This window comes from Callospermophilus lateralis, chromosome 3 (genome assembly GCF_048772815.1).
Source record: "Callospermophilus lateralis isolate mCalLat2 chromosome 3, mCalLat2.hap1, whole genome shotgun sequence".
NCBI classification, from domain to species: Eukaryota; Metazoa; Chordata; class Mammalia; order Rodentia; family Sciuridae; genus Callospermophilus; species Callospermophilus lateralis.
Window position 1 is genome coordinate 106,505,922 of NC_135307.1, and position 24,880 is coordinate 106,530,801.

At 41.6% G+C, this 24,880-nt stretch overlaps 1 pseudogene; it reads left to right on the forward strand.

Moving 5' to 3' along the window:
• Positions 1 to 608: 608 nt before the first annotated feature.
• LOC143394098 (RING finger protein 44 pseudogene) lies at positions 609 to 1,984 on the forward strand (annotated as a pseudogene).
• The last annotated feature ends 22,896 nt before the right edge of the window (positions 1,985 to 24,880 follow it).

The following is a 24,880-nucleotide window of genomic DNA, read 5'->3' on the forward strand; positions in this document are numbered from 1 at the left end:
AAAAGAGGGAGCACTTCCAAACTCATTCTATGAGGCCAATATCACCCTGATTCCAAAACCAGACAAAGACACATCAAAGAAAGAAAACTTCAGATCAATGTCTCTAATGAACATAGATGCAAAAATTCTCAATAAATTTCTGGAAATTTGAATACAAAACATATTAAAAAGATAGTATGCCACAATCAAGTGGGATTCATCCCAGGGATGCAAGGTTGGTTCCACATACAGAAACCAATAAATGTAATTTATCACATCAATAGACTTAAAGAACCATATGATCATCTCAATCCTTAGCAAGAAAAGTGAAGCAAGTAGCATCACATCTCTAGCAATTAGAGAAATGAAAATCAAAACTACTCTTATTTCATCTCACTCCAGTCAGAATGGCAGCTATTAAGAATACTAAAAACAGGTCGGGCGGACAACAAAGAGAGAGGGCCCGGAAGGAGCCGGGCTGCCCCCGGACTGGGGGGTGGGGAGGGGAGCACATTGTTCCGCAGGGTGGGGACTCTTAAAGGGTCCAGGCAGCCCCCCCCCCCCCGCCCCCCTGCCCGGTCTAGCCTTTCTAGATCACGAACAAAGGAGTCACGGTGTGGCCAGGCGGCAGAAGGGTTGTGAGCCCTGGCCTAGCCCCTCCAACCCACTGTTCCCCTGATGCGACCATGGGCTCTGGCAGTGACTAGGTGGCCACCCTCTATCCCTGTGGGTCAGCGGCAATTCTCTGCAGGACCTAGCAGCACTCCAGGCCAGCTCTGGGGAAGCCCCAGCCACGAGGGCCCCCTGGCCAGCCCACCTGCCCAGGATGAGCGCTTACCCTCCCAGCAGCCGCTGCCCCGACCACCACACCTCCCCTTAGAGGAGCACCGAGTCTCGGCTCCTGCCGGCGGGGAGCCCCCGAATGCTGCACCCAGCCACCCAGCAGAGCCCGTTCATGGTTGATCTCCACGAACAGATGCACCAGGGACCTGTCCCTCTGTCCTACACAGTCACCACAGTGACCACCCAAGGCTTCCCCTTGCCTACAAGCCAACACATCCCTGGCTGCAGTGCCCAGCAGCTCCCAGCATGCTCCCTGATGTTCAGTGGGCAGCACTACCCCCTGTGCTGCCTCCCACCCCCGCTGATCCAGGCATGCACCATGCAACAGCTCCCTGTGCCCTACCAGACCTACCCCCACCTCATCTCCAGTGACCACTACATCCTGCACCCGCCACCACCAGCCCCTCCACCCCAGCCCGCCCACATGGCGCCTCTTGGGCAGTTTGTATCACTGCAGACCCAGCACCCCCGTATGCCCTTGCAGCGGCTCGATAATGATGTGGACCTGTGGGTGAACAGCACCCCTTGGGTGGCTTCACTTATTCCACCTCTGCCCCAGGCCCAGCCTTATCCCCCTCAGTACCCCTACACTATCTGTCCCATGATCCACTGCACCAGGAGCTGTCTTTTGGGATGTCATATTCCCACATGGTGCCACGAAGACTGAGCACCCAGAGATACCGCCTGCAACAGCCACTGCCCCCACCGCCACCACCTTATTACCCAAGCTTCTTGCCCTACTTCCTCTCGATGCTGCCAATGTCACCAACAGCGATGGGGCCCACCATCAGCCTGGATCCGGATGTGGATGATGTGGAAATGGAGAACTATGAGGCCCTTCTGAACCTGGCCGAGCGGCTGGGAGATGCCAAGCCCAGAGGCCTCACCAAAGCAGACATAGAGCAGCTCCCATCTTACCGCTTTAACCCAGACAGCCATCAGTCAGAGCAGACACTGTGTGTGGTCTGCTTCAGTGACTTTGAAGCGCGGCAGCTACTCCGAGTCCTCCCCTGCAACCATGAGTTCCACACCAAGTGTGTTGACAAGTGGTTGAAGGCTAACCGGACATGTCCCATTTGCCGAGCTGATGCCTCCGAGGTGCCCAGGGAGGCTGAGTGAAGCCCCACAGTTGCCCACGAGAACCCTGCCCGAAGCTCTGGAAACTCGGGGGACCCAAGGAGGACGGGGAGGGAATGGCCCAGGCCTACCCCTTCGTTCCCACCTGCATCTCCAGAGCTGGTGCCAGGGTCCTCCCTGTGAGAAGCCCCTGCAATAAGCCCCTGCATTTGCCAAGCTCCAAAGACTACTTCCCCAATCTGCCTGCCTGTCTGCCCGCCAAGGAGCTGCCTGGGTATCCCCAGCTCAGTCTCCCTCCTGTTCACCCTCGGGTCCTTCTTTTTCCTGCTGGCACTGAGAGCCAGGGGTCTGCTTCCCTCTTAAGGCTGGTAGAGATCCTTGGCCCCAGGATGGGCAACGGGCTCGCCATCCTGGGTCATCTTGTCTCTTGCGCTGAGTGGTGTGCTCTCTGCCCAGGGGCACTGCCAGGCATGTGAACAGACGGTGGTGTGAGACTGTTTCCTAGGACCTGGAACTGAGTCCCCCTGCTTGACTCGGGCAGCCAGCTCTGCACAGGTTGCTCTGCAGGGTGTATCTGTGTGTCTCAAGGACCCTCGCCACAGGCACAGTGATATTCCAGCCCCGTGTCCAGGCTGGAGGACAGCCTAGACAGCCCTCCTGAGCAAATGGGAGACAGGCCCAAGCTGGGACACATATATCCTGAGGGGACCTGGGCCACACTGGGCAGGGTCCCTGTGCTCCTGGTGGCTGCCCCTCCACCAGCGACAGGGTCAGATCCATGCCCAATCTTCTCCCCTGTTGTTTTGCATGAATGTGAGGAGCAGCAGTTTTTGTTTATTCATTTGGCCCAAAAATGCGTGTAGGATTTGGGGGTGTGGATATTTAAGACATTTTTTTTTCCTTTTGGTTTAATGGTGGGGGGTGGGGTATGGGGACCAACCAGGACCTAATGCCCAGGGGGCAGAGAAGGGTCGAGTGGCGCCTGCATGCATGTGTGCGGCTGGGGCTGGGCTGGGCGGCTGGCAGTCATGGGGCAGGGTTGGGGGGGTCTGTGCTCAGCTGATAAACTGCCATGCACTGTACTGCACACGTCCCTAGAGCCTACTGGGACCTTACGCTTTTCAGGGCATTTCTCCCTCTCCAGCCAGGGCCCGTCTCCCACCTGCCTGAGTGAGTCTCCTTCAAGGAATCCCAGGAGGATGGGGACCAGGGAGGGTGTGGACCTCCACCTCCAGGGGACCCCCTCCCAGCCTGATCCCTGCCCTCCAAGGTCTGGAGGAGGCCCCTGTAGGGTCTGGCTGAGCTCCCCACCTTCCTTCTCTGATCCTATTCTGTCCTCTCTTACCCTCAGCTGGGGTTGCTGCCCTGAACGAACCGCGTGTGGGGCCGGCACATCCTAGCAGGCAGCCCTTGGCGCCTGCTGCCTCAGGGATGCTCCAACCACCCTCGTTCTACCCGCAGCTGCCCTGGCTCTCTGCCTCCTACCCGCCCCAGCCTGCCACGGGACCCGTCAGCCTGGTCCTACCCCCATGAAGAACCCAAAGTCTTACTGTATATAACTCCAGGTGATGTTTCTATATTTATAGCAGTGTTGAAAACCCACGTGTTTTACACAAAAAACCACCCTTTCCAAAACCCCCCTCCCTTCCCACCCCAACAAAAGGTTTTCCAAACCCTTACCATTCCTGGGACAGGCGGAAACAGGCTCACAGATTGTGTGTTGGCTGCAGCAATGATTCCAACAGCAGCTACTGGGGGGGAAACAACATTTTTTTTAAAATCATCATAAAAAAAGATTTATGAAACAATTATTTAGGATGTTTGTGATTTGCCGACCTTGCTATAGATGCCATGTTACCAATGATTTCCTGTGGTGGGGGCTTGTCATTGTTTACTCTTTTATTTACCAACTTCTGGCCTAGGCATGACAGTGGGCACCTTCCCCCAGCTCTGGTTGGGCCCAGCGTCTGTGTTCTGTGTTAGAAAGGTTTTATATATATATATAGTAACATATATATATGTAATTTCGGGGGCCCTGTTCCTTGCACATTTTACAGTTACCTCATTTTTCCCATGTATGTATTTGAGAAAATGCTAATATATAGAGAAAAAAAATGGTTCTTAAAGCTTAAATGTGTGGTTTTTTCCATTCCATTGGATTCACATTGGTTTGTAGCATTTAACATAACTAGTATGTTGTATTATATATATGTGTATACTGATTGAAATTTTTAACAGATTTGTACTTTTTTTTAAAATGAAAGTTGCTAGTTCTGCTTGACCAAGTAGTGCAATCATTATTTTTTTTAATATTGTTGCTGATTTCAGAGGGATATTCACTAATTAATGTATGATGTATATCAAGTATCGACCAAAAAAAAAAAAAGAATACTAAAAACAAAATACAGCACCCCTTCATGTTCAAAACACTAGAAAAACTAGGGATCCTAACAGGGACATATCTCAATATCATGAAAGCTATCTATGGTAAGCCCCAGGCTAACATCATTCTAAATGGAGAAAAATTGAAAGCATTCCCTCTAAAAACTGAAACAAGACAGGGATGCCCTTTTTCACCACTTCTATTTAATGTAGTTCTTGAAACACTGGCCAGTGCAATTAGACAGACAAAAGAAATTAAAGGGATACAGATAGGTAAGGAAGAGCTCAAATTAGCACTATTTGCCAACAATATGATTCTATAACTAGAAAACCAAAAAAAATTCCAACAGAAAATGCCGGGTTTCTGGTCTCGTGACTAAAAGACTCAGGGGTCACTCCAGTTAAACTGGGCTAACTGGGCTGCATGAAATAAACACACAAGAGACACAAATACCTTTTTCTTTGGGGTCGCTGTGACGGCTACTTTGACCTTAAGGGTCCGCAGAAAGAGAGAGAGCGAGAGCACACGCTGACCCCTTTTATTGAGGGAAGCTATTCAAATGAGGCAAGGGGTCAGGTTTCAGGGGGCTGAGTATCTTCATGATGTCCACTGTCAGCAGGTTGACTGACACTTGGGTAGGCCATACCCAAGGGCACAGTAAGAGAAGGGGACACACACAGGCACTTCCATGGAAGATTCTATCCTAAACAGGGCAAGGGGTTAGATTACAAAAGAACAGGTGAGCATAGCTTCACCCACTGGGCTGTAGCAAGACACACCCATGCATGAGACACCGACCCTCGAACCCAAGAAGGGTGCCACATTTCTGCGACTGAGCGCCTCAGCATCCAGCCGGGGAGTGTAACTCAGTCACGTTTAAGGTTGGCCTCCCACAAGAAAACTTCTAGAACTAGTAAATGAATTCAGCAAAGTAGCAGGATACAAAATCAACACCCATAAATCAAAGGTATTTCTGTATATCAGTGACAAATCCTCTGAAAGGGAAATGAGGAAAACTACCTCACTTACAATAGCCTCAAAAAAAAAAAAAAAAGAAAAGAAAAGAAATACTTGGAACTCAATGAAAGAGGTGAAAGACTTCTACAACAAAAACTACAGAATGCTAAAGAAAGAAATTAAAAGAAGACCTTAGAAGATGAAAAAATCTCCCTTGTTCTTGGATAGGCAGAATTAATATTGTCTAAATGACCATACTACCAAAAGTATTGTGCAGATTTAATGCAATTCCAATCAAAATCCCAATGAAATTCCTCATAGAAATAGAAAATCAGTCATGAAATTCATCTAAAAAATAAGACATCCAGAATAGCTGAAGCAATCCTTAACAAGAAGAGTGAAGCAAATAGCATCACTATAACAGACCTTAAAATATACTACAGAGCAATAGTAACAAAAACAGCATGGTATTGGCACCAAAACAGACTTGTAAACCAATGGTACAGAATAGAGGACACAGAGACTAACCCACATAATTACAGTTATCTTACATTAGCAAAGGTGCCAAAAACATGCATTGGAGAAAACATAGTCTCTTAAACAAATGGTGCTGGGAAAACTGAAAATCCAAATGCAACAAAATGAAATTTAAACTCCTGTCTCTCACCATGCATAAAACTCAAAGTGGATCAAGGACCTAGGAATTAAACCAGAGACACTGCATCTATTAGAAGAAAAAGTAGGCCCAAATCTCCATCATGTTGAATTAGGCCCCAACTTCTTAATAAGACCCTATAATGCAAGAATTAATATCAAGAATTAATAATGGGATGGATTCAAACTAAAAAGCTTCTTCTCAGTAAAAGAAACAATCAGTGAGGTAAATAGAGAGCCTACAGAATGGGAGCAAATTTTTACCACACGCACATCAGATACAGCACTAATCTCTAGGATATATAAAGAACTAAAAAATCTTTTTTAACACCAAAAAAAAAAAAAAACCCCAATCAATAAATGGGCCAAGGAACTGAACAGACATTTCTCAGAAGAAGATATACAATCTATCAACAAATATATGGAAAAAATGTTTAACATCTCTAGCAATTAGAGAAATGCAAATCAAAACTACTCTTAAGATTTCATCTCACTCCAGTCAGAATGGCAGCTATTAAGAATACTAAAACCAATAAGTGTTGGCAAGGATGTGGGGGAAAAGGCAGACTCATACATTGCTGGTGGCATTGCAAATTGGTACAGCCAATATGGAAAACCGTATGGAGAATCCTTGGAAAACTGGGAATGGATTTGACCCAGCTATTCCACTCCACCATCTATACCCAAAGGACTTAAAAGCAGCATACTACAGAAACACAGCCATGTCAATGTTTATAGCAGCACAATTCACAATAGCTAAACTATGGAACCAACCAAGATGCCCTTCAGTAGATGAATGGATAAAGAGAATGTGGTATATATACACAATGGAATATTATTAAAAGGGAATAAAATCATGGCATTTGCAGGTAAATGGATAGAGTTAGAGAATATAATGTTAAGTGAAGTTAATCAATCCCCCCCAAAAAAATGCTGAATGTTTTCTCTGATTTAAGGATGCTGATTTATAATGCAGGGGAGAGGGGGCATGGGAGGATTAGATGAACTCTAGATAGGGCAAGGGGGAAAAGGGGAAGTAGAGGAAGGCAGGGTGCATGGAGGTAAAAAAGATGGTGGAATGAGTTGGACATCATTACCCTAAATACACGTATGAAGACATGGATGGTGTGATTCTACTTTGTGTACAACCAGAGATATGAAAAATTGTGCTCTATATGTGTGATATGAATTGTAATGTATTCTGCTACATATATAACAAAATTGTATAAAAATAAAAAATATTTTTTTAGTTGTTGATAGACCTTTACTTTATTTTATTTATTTATACGCAGTGCTGAGAATCATGCCAGGCAGTGCACTACCACTGAGCTACAATCCTAGCCCAGTTCCTTATACATTCTTCATATTAAGCCCTCATCAGATGTAGTTTGCAAATATTTTCTCCCATTCTGTCAGTGGTCTGTTGATTGTTTACTTTGCTGTGCAGAAGTAAAACCATTTCTTTTTCCTTTTCACCATCAAGAAAGAAAACTGGTTTCTTTTAACTTTGAAAATATAAATAATAATAAAGAGATTGAATTAGCCCCGAACCAAGGTAATTTGGAGAAAACAAGAGCTTTTTTTTTTTTTTTTAAAGAATATCCTTTCAGCTCAGGTTTGAAGGAATGATAAAATGATGAAATAAAACTTTCACAATGTATGTCACAGTCTTAAATTCCTTTAAAATATGAGTGCTTGATTTAGCTAAGCATGAAATTTTAATCAACATTAAGGACATCATCTCATATTTCTGCTTTTCAGAATATTTTTGCTTTTTACAAATCTCACTCCTTGCTCAGGTTTTAGGGTCATTACTATTCACATAGCTGTTCACATGGCAAATTCTGCAGCCTGGTCCATCTGTCCTATATTTGTGTTAGTAACTATGACTACAGCTCAGCTGTAGCATGTGAAAATTGTAGCTCCGAATTATAAACCTGAGGCACTTGAACTTCTAAAGTAGTTTTGAAACTATAAAAGAAAGTTTGGATTATGTCTGGTTAAATTTTTGCATTGCATTTCCCAAAATATAGTCAGCAAAACAAGTTCTTTAGGCTATTAACAGGGTGGCTTAATGGGGGTGGGGTTTGGTCAAATAGGTCTATGAGGGGGACCTTTGAGTACTTCTCAAACTCTATATGGTGAAAAACCATTTCTTAAATTTCCAATTAGTCTTAGACCAATTTTTCACATGTAAAAGACTCAAAAATACAAGTGTAGTATTTTTTATTAGAGTCAACAAACATTAGATTGTTCTGTCAAATTTCTATAAAGTTTCTAAATGCTTACTCAGTTCATTTCAGTGCTTTTCTCATTATAGCCAACAAGAAAATAATTCAAGTATCCTGATAAGTCCACAGACCACACTAAGTTTAAACAAAATGTAATTGTTTTGTAACTGAAGTACCTCTTAAAGTTATTAATATGCTGATTGACACTTTAACCTATAAAAAGAGGTAGATACCACATTAACATTTAGAGCACTTCCTCAATAAATAAGAGATGAGGGCCTCTTCCTCTGGTTGATGGTTTTACTATAGCACATCCCACACCAGTCTCCTGCATGCTCTCTACTCAGAGACACACATGGGGCCTTCACTGTCCTTGCTTCTCCTGACTTGGCCACCATCAATGTCTTGGAGCTCCACATCACCACAAAACACTCAGTGGCCCATGAAAGCTTCACAAAGAAGGTGTATTTGGGAATGTCAAAGATTCCTAAGAGGAAATATAATACAAACCTAAGTAGGAGAGCTAGAGTGCCTTGGACTTCCTACACCAATTGGTACAGGACACCCATCCCATATAGCAGTCCCAGAGCCTTTGGGCTCAGACGCTTTGGTTCTAGCACAGACTCAAAACTGAGTCTCCTTGGAGAAGCTAGTAACTCTCTCTGGACCACAGTTCTTTCTGTGTAAAATTATACTAGATGACCTCAATAACTCTTTTACAGAATATAATTCTGTAATACTAAATAAATAAATAAGGCCTAAGGCAAATATAAGAATTATATTGGTATCTAATTACAACCTGCCACATGCATTGATAGGCTTAGTTTGCACATTCTTAATTTAGGTTTTTGAGACAAATCTGAACATGGTTCCACCAAGAGCCATTATTATACAGAATTCAAGTTAACAAGTGACTGTGGATGTGATGTTGAAAACCAGGAAGTTCTTCTTCCATCAAACAAATGTGCTGCACAGCTGTTCACAGAGTTTCCATGTGCCTTTCATGGTACACAAAAGCTTTCATTTCACAGAGATCAGGATGGAATCATGCTGTGATGAAATGCCTCGAAAGACAGTCTTGCCCTGAGGGAAGGTTTTCTGGTGGGGCCCAGTTCAGGAAGTATCTGGCCAAGAAAACTAATGTTATCTATTTACAATGTCATCCAAGGATCAACAACATCAGCATCTATTAGGAACCTCTTAGAATAATAGATTATGAGTGCCCTCCATCTCCTGAATCAGATTTGCACCTTAAGTTCAAGAAGCTCAGATCTAATTGAATACGGAATGACTGTGCTTTACTTACACAGTTGAGAATAAATATATGAATCGCTCAATTTTGAGGGAGTCTGTTCAATTAAATTGAGGCTGGTTTGGGTGCAAGCCAGTAAATCTGAGAGGGGGAAAATGCAGAAAGGGAAACTGCAGGTAGACAGAGATCATTTTTCTGCTATTTATGTTTAGAATTGGATTAGCTCTTTGTTTTTCCTCAACTTGATTTTAAAAACAAAACAAAACAAAAATGGAACCATTAATACTTAGTTCTAAAGAGTTCAAGAATCATCCACCAATCTGGTACTGTGAATTTAAAGTTGCTTTCCTCTTCCCCTCTAACATTTTGCCTTTGGTTTGGGGAGAGAGAGGTAGGCATATTTTCAAACTGTCTAGATCAGACATCTTTAACTGGTGGTGTATGACCTGGGTAAGGTGTCATGGGAGATGTCAGGTCTCTGGCATCCCACTGCCCTCTATACTCATCTAAACTGCAATTTACCAACCATGTGGTTTCAGGCAAATTCATCTCTGAGAGCCTTTATTTCTTCTGCTATAAAATGAGAATACTGATACTTTAATGTTCTCATAAGACAATTCAAAGATATGAGGAATTTAAAGTGCCTATTTGGATTAGGTAATTATGGCCATGTAGCAAATGTAAATGCCTTTCTCAGACTTGGTAAATCAGGGAGCCTCAGTCCAATCAGTCGCTGACCTCCCTCCCCGCAGCTTTGTGTCCAGTGGTTTGATAAGCATCTGTTGAGGGGGTTGGGTGAGGCAGGCAAATGAATAAATTAATATGAACCCAGGTTTTCATCGAGTAAGAGGTTCATACTAAGTTCAATGATTTGGAGACTTTGGATTAAAATTTCAAAAATAATTTAGTGCAGTGATATTGTTGCCAGCATATTTTGTTTTTGCTACTGCTAGTGTTAAGAGAATAGTTTTTAAATTTTTATTGTTTCTAAAGGAAAAATGAAAGTTTCCCATATTTTATTGGTGCATTGTAATTACACATAATGGTGGGATTTATTATTACATATTTGTACATGCACACAATATAACAATATAATTTGACCAATATCATTCCCCAGTAGTTTCCCTTTCACTCCCTTCCTCTCTCACCCAGTCCTTTTTCTCTGTTCTACCAATCTCCTTTTTTTTTTTGGTACTGAGGATTGAATACAGTGGTGCTTAACTGCTTAGCCACATCCTCAGCATCCTTAGCCCTGTTTAAGTATTTTATTTAAAGACAGGGTCTCACTGAGTTGCTTAGTGCCTCACTAAGTTGCTGAAGCTGGCTTTGAATTTGCAATCCTCCTGTCTCAACTTCCGGAGCAGCTAGGATTACAGGTGTGCACCACCTCGCCTGGCCCACCAATCTACTTTTGATAAGAAAAACATATTTTAACATCAAAAAGTAAGATGTTATTAAGGCAATCATTTTTATATGAATAAATTATTTATTGTCCTTCTTTCCCTGCCCCACCTCAACATATATAGATAAAGACTTCTTCATGAACCTGTGGTATTTGGTAACTATTTCTTTTTAAAACCTCAGAAGGGTAAGGTCTTACCCAGAAGTTGATAGAAATCCCAAGGTTTGCTGATCATATTTTCAGACCTACTTCCACCCCACGGCCAACCACAGGATTTTAGCTAAAAGGCAAATAATAGGATGGACAGTTGGAAGATTAGATTCCCACAATCTCAGACATCCCCAGTCTAAATATTGTTTTATTTGTATCAAACAAAGCCTTCTCTAGGCCCTGACTACAGTTAGGCTGTGGGAGGAGGCTGAAGTAGATAAAAGATGGGAGTAGAATTGCAATTAGTCAATGCAATGGTGTCATTTAATTTAGTTATCAAATGTATGTTTTTAAAAACTGAAAGGAACCACATCCAAATGTGGACAGATGCTATCACTAATTGAGTGAAATTACAGATTATTTTTATTTGCATTGGACTTTTCAGTACTTTCCACGTTTTCCCAAAAAAGGGGTATTATTTACAAAATAATATTAAAAAACAAAGAGTTTATCTTGAAAAAGTAAACACATAAAAATTTTGAAGTATGGGCATGAATTCCCTGGAATTATGTACATAGCCATATTCAATGAGCCTATGTAAAACATGCTCAGTGTTGTTGTAGACCCTTTTAAATAATTTGAATTTTGTGCCTCATACATATGTTATCCAAAAATAATTAGGTACTTTTGAAAATTATCTGAAGACTAGAAGGGGAATGCCTACGTAGCAAGATGTACCCCATTTTCTATCTCCTCTGGAACCCACTCTACCTCCACCCCATTTTGAAGTCTTGAGAGAGCTCCTCCTTGGGCCACACTACTGGTTAGCAAGTATCATCCAATTAGTTATGGTAGAAAATGAGATCATCCCCATCTGGCAGCATGGCTTGGCCTAGCTGGATTGTTACTATTAAGCTTACAAACCATTAATCAAAACAAAGACCACTTAAAAATCCAGGGCTTAACAAACATGACACTATATGAGAACATTAGATGAAATTAAAAAAATTAAGCAGAGTTCTGTGAAACCAGGCCATAGTGACTTTCGGTAGACATAGATCTGAGGTCTTCTATGGCCTGTCCCAGGTCTTCAAGTTAAGCCAAACATTCCTACTCATTAGTAAATATTTGAGATAAAAGCTTTTTTCCTAACCTCCTAATTATCATTTTCCAAAGCATCTGCTTCTGGGAGAAGATTAATCAGTTGGCAATTCCTAGAGGATGGATTGAGGAGATCAAAGGCCTATAAAATGTAGCGGAGAGAGAACTAAACTATGGAAATGTTCTCTTTTAAGGAGTGAAGATCAGAATTGGTTTCAGGAGTGTCATACTGAGCAAGGTTTGCTCTGTTTTCCTTTCTTTCAGGAAATAAAGTTTCCTGCCAGGATACACTGTATTTGATCTACACTGTATTTTGTTAGTCTTCTCTTTGAAGGGCTTCCACTTAAAAGTTTTCTCATTCCACCTCACCCCAGTCAGGATGGCTATAATTAAAATAATAATAATAATATTAACAATAATATTAATAGTAATAAAAAATAAACATTGCTGGTAAAGATGTAGAGAAAAAGGAACCAGAGACACCATTAGTGAGAATGTAAATTGGTTCACTCACTATGGAAAACAGTATGGTATCTTGTCAAAAATCTAAAAACAGAACTACCACATAATCCCCCTACGTCACACCTGGGTGTATACCCCAAGTAAATGAAGTCAGCAGACAAGAGGCACCTATCTTTTTTGTGGCACTGATTATAGTAATCAAGTTAGAGAATCAGCCTAGGTGCCCATCAACAGATAAATGGAGAAGAAAAGTATGCTGTATTATTTATCTATAAAGAGGAATGAGACAAAAAATGGATGGAACTGGAGAGTATCATGTTAAGTGAAATAAGCCAGACACAAAAAGACAAGTATCACATATTTCTCTCATATGTGTGTGGGGGGGAAAAACCTGAAGAAGAGCTGTTACAAAAGAAGAAGAAGAAGAAGAGAGGAAGGGAGGGAGGGAGGAGGGAAGGAAGGAAGGAAGGAAGGAAGGAAGGAAGGAAGGAAGGAAGGAAGGAAGGAGGAACTATTAAGGAACAGGAGAGGGGTAGGGGAAGAGGGAGAGAGAACAGGACAGGACAAGAGAAAGTGATAGTGAAATGGCTCCCCAACCAAGCCACAGAGCCATCCCACTAAGAAGTGGCAGTGGAGAAGCAGGGTGGTGGCCCAGGCAAGCTGAAGTGTGAGCAGCAAGCAAGAGCCAGGAGCCAGGAAGCCCACTCTGTCAGCACAGCCTGAGGATCAGCAAGACAGAGACAAGGTGAGCCACGGAGCCGACCCAGAGGCAGCCCAGCCAATGCCCAGGTACTCAACCTCCCACTTCCGCCTGACCAGTGGGAAAACAGAAGAGGGGCCAACCTGAATGGGGCTGCAGAGGTAACCAATAGTGTTAGTACTTTTCCAAATCCCAATTAGCATAAATTTGGACCAATAGCATTGGTACTTTTCCAAACCCTGATTAGCATAGATTTGGACCAATAGCATTGAGCCAAGTCTATGTAAACCCCTAGACTAGCATACTCAAGCAGTAACCTCGGTTGCAGCCCCTCTTTCCTTCCAAGAACTCTGTATCTTTTTTTCCCACATGAAAAATCCTACTCTATTACACTCATTCCTCTTTATGGATTTCATTCTTCAATTTCACGAGACAAGAACCTGGAAAGAAGTTGGTAGTGAGCTTCTAGGGTCTGCTGCAATACTGGAGGGCACAGCCTGCCTTTAGGAGCTGCAACCCACCACTCAATGGTAGTGGGGAATTGGACTTTGCCAGCTGTAACCCTTGGCGCTGACACCAGCAGGCATCCCCTGACTTGATTAACTACTAACAATACAATAGTCTTTCTTGGCTGCAGAGTCCTGTAACTTATGCAGATGACATCCACCAGCAGAAGCAGAGGATCTGGTTTTATCTCAAACTCCAGTTTCATCATTTGGCTCCCAGTGTGGGGCTCTTGGGAAGGGTGAAGTAAAACAGATCAATGAAACTATCACCTTTTTTCCAGAGTTCTATATTCCTTTTAGAAAAATCCCTCTGTCCAAAGAAATACTGGGCACCTGTTGGCCAGTTAAAAGTGGTTAGTAGGGCTGCTGGACTAAAGACATAAATGACAGGCTCACTGAACAAGGCTTGATAAATGCCCTTCATCTCTGATGGAGGAGTGTTGGTTAAGCTCTGCATCAGCTTCTCTCTGTGGAATATGAACCAAGTCAATCTGACTGGTCCAAGGGTTCACTTCTTTCTTTCACTTGCTTACTAACTTGGCCTGATGGTGGAGGAGGGTACCCTAGTCTGATTTATTTTAGATCATGAGATGAAGTCTTAGTCAATCTGAGGTCTTTGAAAAAGCGGTGACCCATCAATTCCCAAAGTATGAACAAGCATCTATTTCTCTACTTCTCCGCTAGAAACATCTTTCTCTCATGTGTGCCACAAACAAAGTTATTGGGACTTTTCAAGTCCTTGAGCACCTTTTAGGATCCAAACCCCATTCTTGTCTATGGTGAGCTAATACTCATAAGAAGGGTCCAATTCCCTGGGTTTTAACCCTTGCCAGTTTCTCTTTGAATGATTTTAAATCCATTAAAAAAGTTCACATACAGTCTGAACAAATATTCTTGATTTAAGATCAAAAATTTATAATAATCAAATGAAGTATTAATTTTTTTTTCCAAACTGATACTGCAAATATGGATACCAGAAAGGTAAGAACTTGTCCAGGGCACATGACCCTCAAGAAAGTGTCTCTCTCTTCCTACAATAACTGAGCTCCTCTGAATATGCAACCCCATATACAATGCTTTTATAATTGAGGATAAACATAGTGCAGAAAAAAACAGGGTTTCTTCATTCAAGAGGGAAATGATACAAAGAAAAGGGATTTCAGCTCAGATGTTGTTAAGTGTAACTAATCCAACTAGCCCAAATTCTAGTCAGTCTTCAAGATGTGGTTGCTCAGGTTTTGAGGATCACAGAAGATAAAGGAAAATCTGAATGATATGTTGGTAAAAGTGACTAATCCAACCAGCAGAACTCAATATGTATTTGCTTGCATTTGGGGGATCATAGGAGGAAACTTTTGAGGGGCACATTGCTGAGGGCAACTACTATGAATGGCTCCAGAGTCCTAGGCAGGTCTTAAGGGGTGATCACCAATGATTTTGGTGTCCACGAGGGATCAAGGAATGCCTCAATCTTGTTCAGACAATGGAGGGATGCCAAGGGATGCCTTCTTCCCCACTGTGTTTCAAATGGGTAATAGTCCATCGGGCACAAGCACTCATACACTGGGATTCCATTGACCCTTAGACCTAGCGAGGGAAAGCCTAATATTTTTCTGTACTCAAGTCTGACCCAAATACCAGTTGGAGGATGGGGAGAAATGGCCCCTGAGGGAAACATAAACTTTAACTCCATGTTATAACTAGACTTGCATGAGTAATTGCTCAAACTAGTTCAAAACAACAACAAAAAAAGGGCATCACTTTTAAATTCAAACTGCTATAAAACTTTCTTGTACTCTGGATTTCTGCTCAATAAGTTCCTACCTAAATGCTTTCAAAGGGGAAGACAAAGGAAAATGGCTGACTCTGATCCAAAAGTGCACTCTGATCTGATTAAAATGTTTAGAGTAATTATAGCTATTTCATTTGAGAGAGGTAGTATTTTTTTTTTTTTTGTACCAGGGGTTGAATCCAGGGGCATTTAACCACTGAGCCACATCCCTAGCCCTTTTTTATATTTTATTTAGAAACAAGGTCTTTCTAAGTTGCTTAGGCTCTCACTAAATTGCTGAGGCTGGCTTTGAATTTGTAATTCTTCTGCCTCAGCCTCCCAAGCTGCTGGGATTACAGGTGTGTAACCACCATGCCTGGCTCTGGTTTTTTGTTTGTTTGTTTGTTTGTTTCAGGTGAATTTACCTTTGGTTCTGCATACCTAAATTAATATATATATTTTTTTCTGATCAGTCTTGTTTTGTCTGACTGGAGTTGTTTAAACAATAGTGATGGTGGGAGTGAAATCTGCCCTCATGGAGGACCAGTGTCCACTTGAACCTTTGATTTCAATGTTCATCATGGCTGACAGAGTCTACTCCTAATGTCCCAATTGCATAGTCCCTCTCTGTGTCTGAGTTGTACTGTAGAAATATGTGATGAATTATTTCAATTTCTAAAGGTTTATTTGACAGACACTGTGTGACTTCTTTCATCCTTAATTGTGGAAATCTAATACCCCATACCCGGTAAAAAGCTACCAAATCTGTTTCCTGCCTGTTTTATGTATATTTGTGAATATCTGGTATTGTGTATCATGAATACATATTTGCTTTTATCTATACATTGTTTATATGGTACCATAATTGGCTGATAGATAAATGAGCACCATAAATTTAAAACAAAATGTATCCAAATAACTTTTAGTTCAAGTGACTTAAAACTTCAACAAAAAGGTCAACTTAATTTAGTAAGAGTAAAGATATCTTTGAAATTACTAACCCACACATTTTTCTAAGTGGCCAGTTAATCAATGGAGTGTTGGTTTCTATAAAATGTTTAAAGTACAATGTTCATTGCTTTAAAGGATTATTCTTTGGCAGGAATAACTGGCTTAAAAATGTTAACTAGGCTTGTCTGATATCTTGGATTTCATGATTAACATAAAGTTCTTAACTAAATGTTTCTTCACAAATGTTTGTTTAAAAAAGATATTCAATGCTTATCTAAGTAATAATTTCTTGTGTCTGTTATGTTTTATTTCTTTGGAAAACTAAGTCTTAAAAATTAGGGTTCATATATGTTTTAAAGCCTGTTAAACTATTTCTGTAAAACTTAAATAAGCCCACTGTTACATTAGGCTATTATAATATAGTTGACACCCTAAATATATATGGCTAGAGATATGTATACATCTAAGAACTAAATGGTTGAGTGTTATCTAAGTGCTATGTAAAAAATTATAAAATTAGATTATGTAGGTCTAATACAGGCAAGGTAACCAATAACTGATGTCTTTAGCACATCATATCTGGCATAAAAGGGCCACTCTAAAACCTGGCTTACAACTGGTTGTTTCGAAAAACCTAATAATTGTTGCCTGTTAGTGTTTTGCAGAAGTACTACTTCTAGTACAACCTGAGTTAAGACAGTAAGCCATCACCTCTGTTTTATGTATATTTGTGAATATCTGGTATTGTGTATCATGACTACACTTGCTTGTATCTATACATTGTGGTACCATAATTGGCTGATAGATAATCAAGCACCCAGAAAGACCTAACCAACTTTTCCAGGATAGATAGGAAATAATACTGATTTCCAGTATTGATACTGAACCTAATTAAACAAGGAGTAACTGTAAAATTGTGGGCATTAAAGTTAAAATGCATTACTCCCACTTTAAGACTGGTAAAACTGGCCTGCTGCATGTTTAAAACCAAAAGCTGAAGACCAAAGTTGGCCCTTGCCCTCTGAGATCAGCTAGAACTGAGGAAATCCCAGAACTTTACCCAGGGCCCTGCAACTCTGGTAAGTTACCCAACTGCCCAGTCAGGGGGATTGAGGAGAACCTAGAAAACAGGAGTCCATATTATACAAAGAGGAGGGTTATTAAAGAGGAAAATGTCCTTGATGTTTCCAAAGGAAGCCATGTGTTGTCAGCAAGCCCCTGACCCATCCTGGCAGGAAAGCTAAAGGGGCCAAGAGTCTCCTCACAAGTTCCCAAGTATGAGTCATGACAAATCTCACTGACTCCTAACAGTAGATAGGAACAAGGTCAGTTTTTTACCAGTTTGGTCAAACATCTGGCATAGTCATAGAAGGAAGACAAAGGCTCTTTTAATATAACTTGAGATGTATACTGTGTTAGTCCTCTCCAAAGCAAGTAAAGCTGGGAGTGCCGCCCCCGACCTGTGCAGGCAGTTGAACTTATGGTCGCTCATGTGAATTTCCTGGGTCACCAAATAAAACACAGACACACACTTTACTTTTAAATCAAGCTTCAGAATGGCTCCTCTGCTCTTGGCCTCAAGCTCCCCAAATGGGAGAGCGAGGAAAAGTTACGAGAGACCGGCGAGAGACAGCGAGCATGTTCAGAAGTGAGCTTTTATTGGGGGGACCCTCATTCTTAGAACGTTCCATCCAAAAAAGGTCAGGAGGGGCAGGGTAACAAAGGACAGGTGAGTGTAATTCTACCCAAGGGGATGCCAGACGGAACGCCTACCCCTAAAGATGCATCCTCTACCTCCAAGACCAGGCAATGTCCAGGTCATTATGAGAGTGACGGTCAAATCCTCTCTGCTCACAGAAAGGAGAATGTGAATCATTCAACAAGACCACCTCCCACAGGGGAGGTTATATAGGAAGAGTTCTTATACAGGAGTGCCTGATAACTATAATGAAAGGCTCTGCCAGGGTCACAAGTTTGTTCTAGTTCAAGATCTACAAATCTTCCTAACCTCCTACACAGGTAAGCACAATATATGTTTCACAGGTGTGATTATTTAGCCACAACACTTATCCCGCTAAAAGATGTAATGTTACACACAGAAGACCTAACCAACTTTTCCAAGGGATCCCTCTACCAAACAGGTAACACTAATGAAAAAGCCATTTTAGAGAACTCAGATGGTGTTAGATATAACTATACCCAAGGATAGCCAAGACATTACAAAAACTAAAGTATGTGCATATTTAACAACTCTGCTAATGTTTCCCAAGTCTTAAATAGCCTCCACTCACAAACTAGTGGCATGTTAGATCCCACTTTAAGCTTTAATAAGTTACTTGTCTTCATAGTTTTCAGTGATTGGCTAATAATATTGATTGCTTTTGTGCATTAGTACTCTTCAAAACCCTGATTAACATAAATTTTGACCAATAATGTTGACCCAACTTCTATATAAACTCCTAGACTAGCACACTTAAGCAGCAACCCATATTGGGGCCCCTTTTGCCCTGTAGAACTCTCATTTCTTCCCACATGAATAAATCCTACTCTATTGCACTCACTCTTCCTTGTCTGTGGATTTCATTCTTCAATTTCATTCTTCACATTCATGAGACAAAGAAGTTGGCAGTGAGTTCTGGGGTCTGCTGCAATACTGGAGGGCATAGCCTGCCATTACAAGTTGCAACACACCACTCAGCAGTAGTGGAGAAGAAAAGGGCTTTGCCAGCTGTGGCCCTCAGAGCTGACACCAGCAGTCATCCTTTGCCTCGATTAACTGCTAACACTACAATAGGCTTTCTAGGCTGCAGAGGCCTGTGGTTTATGCAGACCCTATCTGCAGATGAAGCAGAAAACTTAGTTTCATCTCAGTCTCTTATTTCATAATACTGAATAGGATTTCATTGGATAGGATTAAGACAATGTTTGTGTGTATAAAAATGTCACAGTGAAATCCATTAACTTGTACAATTTTATGAGTTAATATTTATAATAAAAAAAGCTTTTTTTGATAAACACATCAAAGGCATGTTTTACATAAGACCATATGCAGAAAACTTTCAGATACTTAGCAGTGAAAAATGGCAGAGACTGAAGGATGGTTTTTTACATGCATATTGGAGATTTTCTCATGTTGATTACCAGAATCAATTGATTCCCCATAAATTTATTGATTTTTAAAATTTTTTAGTTGTTGATGGATCTTTTTTTATTCATTTATTTATATGAAGTGCTGAAACTTGAACCCTGTGACTCACACATGTGAGACATGTGCTCTACCACTGAGCCACAACTCCAGCCCCAATTCCCTATAAATTTAAACATGCCAATCACATGTCTGTGCAAAAATTTGGGAACTCAGCTAACCAATGCCCTTTTACCCACTCCAAAATGGAATCTGCTTTTTCTTTCTGAAAAAGCCATTATAGCTTCTAGTATTTAATTTGATAACTACATATATTTGGTAGAAGTTTTAGAAATGTACAAATGAGAAAAATTAAATTATAAGTTGAACACTCAGAGAAAACTATATTAGAATTTTGTTGTTTAATTTATCCCCCCAGCCTTTTTTTCTGGTCCCATGATACTTTCCTTATACAAATTGAATCTTACTATTTCAAAGCACCCACTTTTGCTTTCCCAAAACATTCAACTATAAGAAAATGACTCTTTTCTAAGAGAGGTGGGTGTTGCATTGTTTCTGATAACACAGGCCAATCACATTTCATCCAAACTTTCTGCACTTAACTGTTTTCATACACAATGGCCTTCCAAAAGACAACTAAGCCCAAACTATGTGGTAGAACTCCACCATGAGGTTTCTCTAATCTACCTCCAAAGTAGTCAAGGCCTAATACTGATCTGGGCAGGCAAGAGGGCCACCCCCCCACACACCATGGGGGCCTTTAAATTCATCTGATGACAGCAGCCTCAGCCCCTGGAATTGGCCTTGATGTATTTGCTCAACCAACTTGAGTGCCATAAATGCAAGCTGTGACATTGGCCTCTTTTACTATGAGTCAAAAGGACAGTATTTGTGTTCTTCATGATACTGTAGATGGAGCTCCACATTAGAGTGTGTAATCTTTTACTATGATCTGGAGAGTCCTCATTCTAGCCTTTTTGACAACTTTGAAGGTATAATCTTCTCCATTGGGGTGAGGCGATTCCTGGGTGGCATCTTCTTCCTGAGCATTTAAGAAGTCCTGCTATGGTCTCATCTATCTGCCTCTTAGGGTTAGAATGTCTGCTTTTCTGGAACATTTTATTTTGGAAAAGGGCTTCATATACTTCAAAATTCCAAGTACATTTCACTTTGATTGGAAAAAAATTATAGGGACAAATGTTATTGTTCCCATTGTACAGCTAACAAAGCTGAGATTCAGATAAGTTGAATGACTTGCTTGAGTACATAACAAGTTGGAATTAGAAGCCAGGTTCCCTAACATCTGTCTAGTCCAGTGGTTTTTCTTATAGATGCGGGGATTAGCAGAGTGCCTACATAACAAGCTATCCAACAATACTCGATGTATAAGTGATCACATGAATAAATTTTAGCCTAGTCAAGGACATAGTCTTTGTGTTTTTATATCCCTTCCAAAATGGTCCCAGTCAGCCCATCCCTCCATCTTCCCTCAGTTTTCCTTGCTGTGAGGGGACAAATAGCATCTAGGAGCTTCCATGCCTATCCAAAGTAGAATCTGAGTAAGTGATTCTTCAGGATTGATTGTGTGATCAGAGCGTCTCTCCCCCTCCCCTACATACATATATACATATTTACACACAGATATAGACATACACACATGTATGTATATATACAAACAAGTACATATGTGTAAGTATGTACATATGCCTGTGTATGCTAAGAGCCACAGCCAATTAATATGATGCATGGCATTTTTGATTGAAAGGTGATGCCAGCTAGCCATTGAGATGATATGATTATGTTAAAAATTACATTCATATGGATACCGGACTCCTGCTGTTTACCTCAGCCTGCTGCGGGACTCCTGGAGAGTTCCCATTGGTTGGGAAAGTGCAGTAGGAGGGAATTCCGGGGGAGGAACTTGCTCTGGGGTTCCGGGAGGAGACCAGCGAAACACCGCGTGGGTGGATCGGGAATCTTCCCAGGCGCGTACGTGGTATTGGCGGTTATTTCAAAAATAAAGTTTGTTCCTGTTTGAGTGGCTCGTGATCTTCTGCCCAGCCAGACTGCGGCAGTGTATAGATATATGTATACATACACAGTTTTATAGGTACATACTCATTCACACACATGAATAAACATGTACTATTTTAACTATATAGACTTATCATTTGATTGCCTTAGATTGACAGGTTTAAAAACTTGACAGGTTAAAAAATTGAGCTGATTTTGACAGATTTGAATACTATTCTGAAACCCTATTCCTGAGGTCACATATGTCTTAGTTCTTGCTGATCCTCTGCATTGTTCCCTATTCTCCTTATGTAGCATTCCCTAGCCTCCTTCCAGACCTGGATTCTAAGGCTAGTGCCTTCTTCACCACATCCTCCTGGAGATGAGCCCTACCTGCCTAACCAGGGGCTCAGTTCTCAGTTCTCTTTCCCAAAACATTTAACTGTAAGAGAAGAAAGTCTCCTTGCTTCTCTCCACCCTTGCCGAAGTGTCCATGTCCTGTATCTGTCCCTCTGTACTTGCAACTGGGGAGAAATCGGGTCCTGGAGAGGCCACAATCTACCGTTTCAGCTGCCCACCACAAAAATGTTTCTGTTAGTAACATGTTCACAGCCTGCAGTGGTGGAAAATGGCAGAGATTCTGAAGCCAAGGGGAGTTTGGACAAGCCCAGCAAAGGAGCAGGAGCATTTAGAAGATGTGTTCTAGTTAAGCTTGAGGATAACACAGGGTGAGTTAAGATGAGATTGATGTTAATATTGAGAAACTGATGTGAAAAACTAGCCTGTATCTCAGAGCAGGGCCTATCCAAAGGTGCGGGGGGGGGGGGGGGGGGGGGGGGGGGGGGGGGGGCTTGTCCTTGGAAAATCTGTTCCTAGGCTCATAAACTACCCTGCTGAGTCATTTGTTTGTACCAGATGTCCTTGACTCAGCAAATGCAAATTCCTGAAAAGACCAAAAGAATGCCTGAGGCCTAATTTCAGACCATAGCAACAACCAACCAGAGTGAGACAGGGAAGATACCTGAAATGCCAGGTGACCCTCCCAGTAGTTTCGGTGATAGATAAAATGATTAGGCAACCCTGCAAGTTTAGCATATATGCTCTTGCAACCCCTCTTGGCCTAAACCAATCAGTTCAAATGTATCCACCACTTGAACTAACCAATCACCCTTACCCGACTTGTTCCTGCCAATGAATGTAGTAATCAATGTCAAGAGTTGTTGTTTGATTTTCTCGCGGTGTTAAATGATTTGCTGTATGATGTTGTGATGCATAGAGTATCCCCCCCAAAACCTATAAATCCTCACTGAACTAAGCGTCAGGACTCACTCCTTGGGACCACTGCGTCAGAGACGGTTGTGAGTCCAGGCTTGCAATAAGCCTGCAATAAAGACTCTTGTGTGATTGCATCGGATTAGGCTCCTGGAGGTCTATAGGGGGTCCTACGAATCTAGAATTTCAATATTAAGAGGGATTTTTAAAAGTTAATGAATTGTCCTTTCCCTGCAAGGCCTCCCAACCTGGCTGATCATCAGTACCACCTGGGGTGATCGTTAAAATTCCAGATTCCCACCAGATAGCCAAAGTTTTGATACTGTAGATTTGGGAAAGAGCTGTGAAGTGCTTCTTTCTTTTGGTGCTTTTTATAAGGTATTTCATGCTTTTTCACTAATTTTTTTAACTTAAAAAAATTATCACTAACCTGTGATCATTAAATTGACTCATCAAAAAATATTTTGAAGAAATGTGTTCATACAGACAGAACTAGTTCAAAATGACTTGTTTATTTAGATTAGTGGTTCTCAATCCTGGTGAATTTCAGGACCATTTGAGAAGGTTTTAGAGCTCTGATACCCAGGCTCCATCTGAATCTCTAGGGAGGGACATCAGTTTCTCAGAACTCCCCAGGCAATTCCAATGTGGGCCCACCTGAGAAACTCAGGGTGAGACCCTGGTGAGTCCTCCAGTGAGGGTGCAAGTGAAACAAAGGTGGCCATCTGACAGAGGGAACTGGCACACCATGCAGCAAGCCAGGCTTGCTCACAATACATTCTGGGGTGCTCTAGCAAACCTAGGCAGTCTGTACTCAAAGACAGAGCCTAGATTCACCTGTGCTAGCTGTCTGCCAGTAATCAGTATGCCCCAAAAATGTGAAGCAAGAAATAAGTCACTCTTCTCCTTTTCCCTGGGTTCTTCTCCCTTTCTCTATTCTCTCCTTCCTTCCTTTCCCCTCCCTTCTCATCTATCAACTCACATGTCACTAAACAATTTGCATATGAAATAAATGACTCTTCATTATTCTTTGATGCTAATTTTGCTGGCACCTGTCTTGACCTTGATGCACTGTATTAACAGCCACCAAAAATAGAGTCCTGCTAATTGACAGACTTTGGACTAAGCACTTTAAATTCATGAACTCACTTAATCCTGAAAACAACCTTTTGCTTAAGTACTCTTACCTTGTAATGCATTGTTGAAGAAGCTGAAACTTAGGGAGGAATGCAGACTACACACTCACCCTCTGTGCTTTGCTTTGTGAGTCTGGGAAAACCTCATTTCTGCTTTGCCCTGTCAGGTTCTGCCAAGAGCAATTCTAAGAAAAAGAACAAGGGACTTATTCCTTCCCTTTCTTTCCTGTTCTTGTCAACATCCCACCAGCAATGGCCCTTCACCTCAGTGGTCTGGCTCCTGTTCCCTTGCTCCTTAAATCTCTGGATTCTGAAAACTCCAGCTTCTGCCCTTGGTCACTCCCCACCCTAGGGATGGTAGCTGTGGTTTTACTTTCTTTGTTCATTCATTGTTGCCTTTTTGCTTTTGTAGTTTCTCTAACACCAATTCTCATACTAAGACCCATTAAAATAATTAGCCAGTGAGTTTCTATTATACTGATTTGTAAAGAAGCAATTTACCAAAGATGTGCAGCAAGAAATGGTAGAATTGGAACTTAGCTGGCTCTATCTGACTGAAGAGTTCTAGTTCTCACCAACCATCCTCAGAAGCACTCTGCAACTGCCTTTGAGACTCTGAGAGACACACATGTACATTTGCATTACATCTCAGGCACTAGTTTTCTTGTAGAATGCCTGCATCAATTTTTTTTTTTTTAGATCTTTGTATTCATCAAACAACCCAAAAGAAAAAATGACTACTGGCATGGGAAATGGATAAAGTATGGTTCATTCCAAAAAAGGCTTGAGAGTATTTACTTCTAATACTAACTACAGTCCTGAATCCTTGAAATAGGATTTAGTATATCAAATAGGCCAGTACAGTCATTAGAATGCAGTTAAATTTCAGATAATT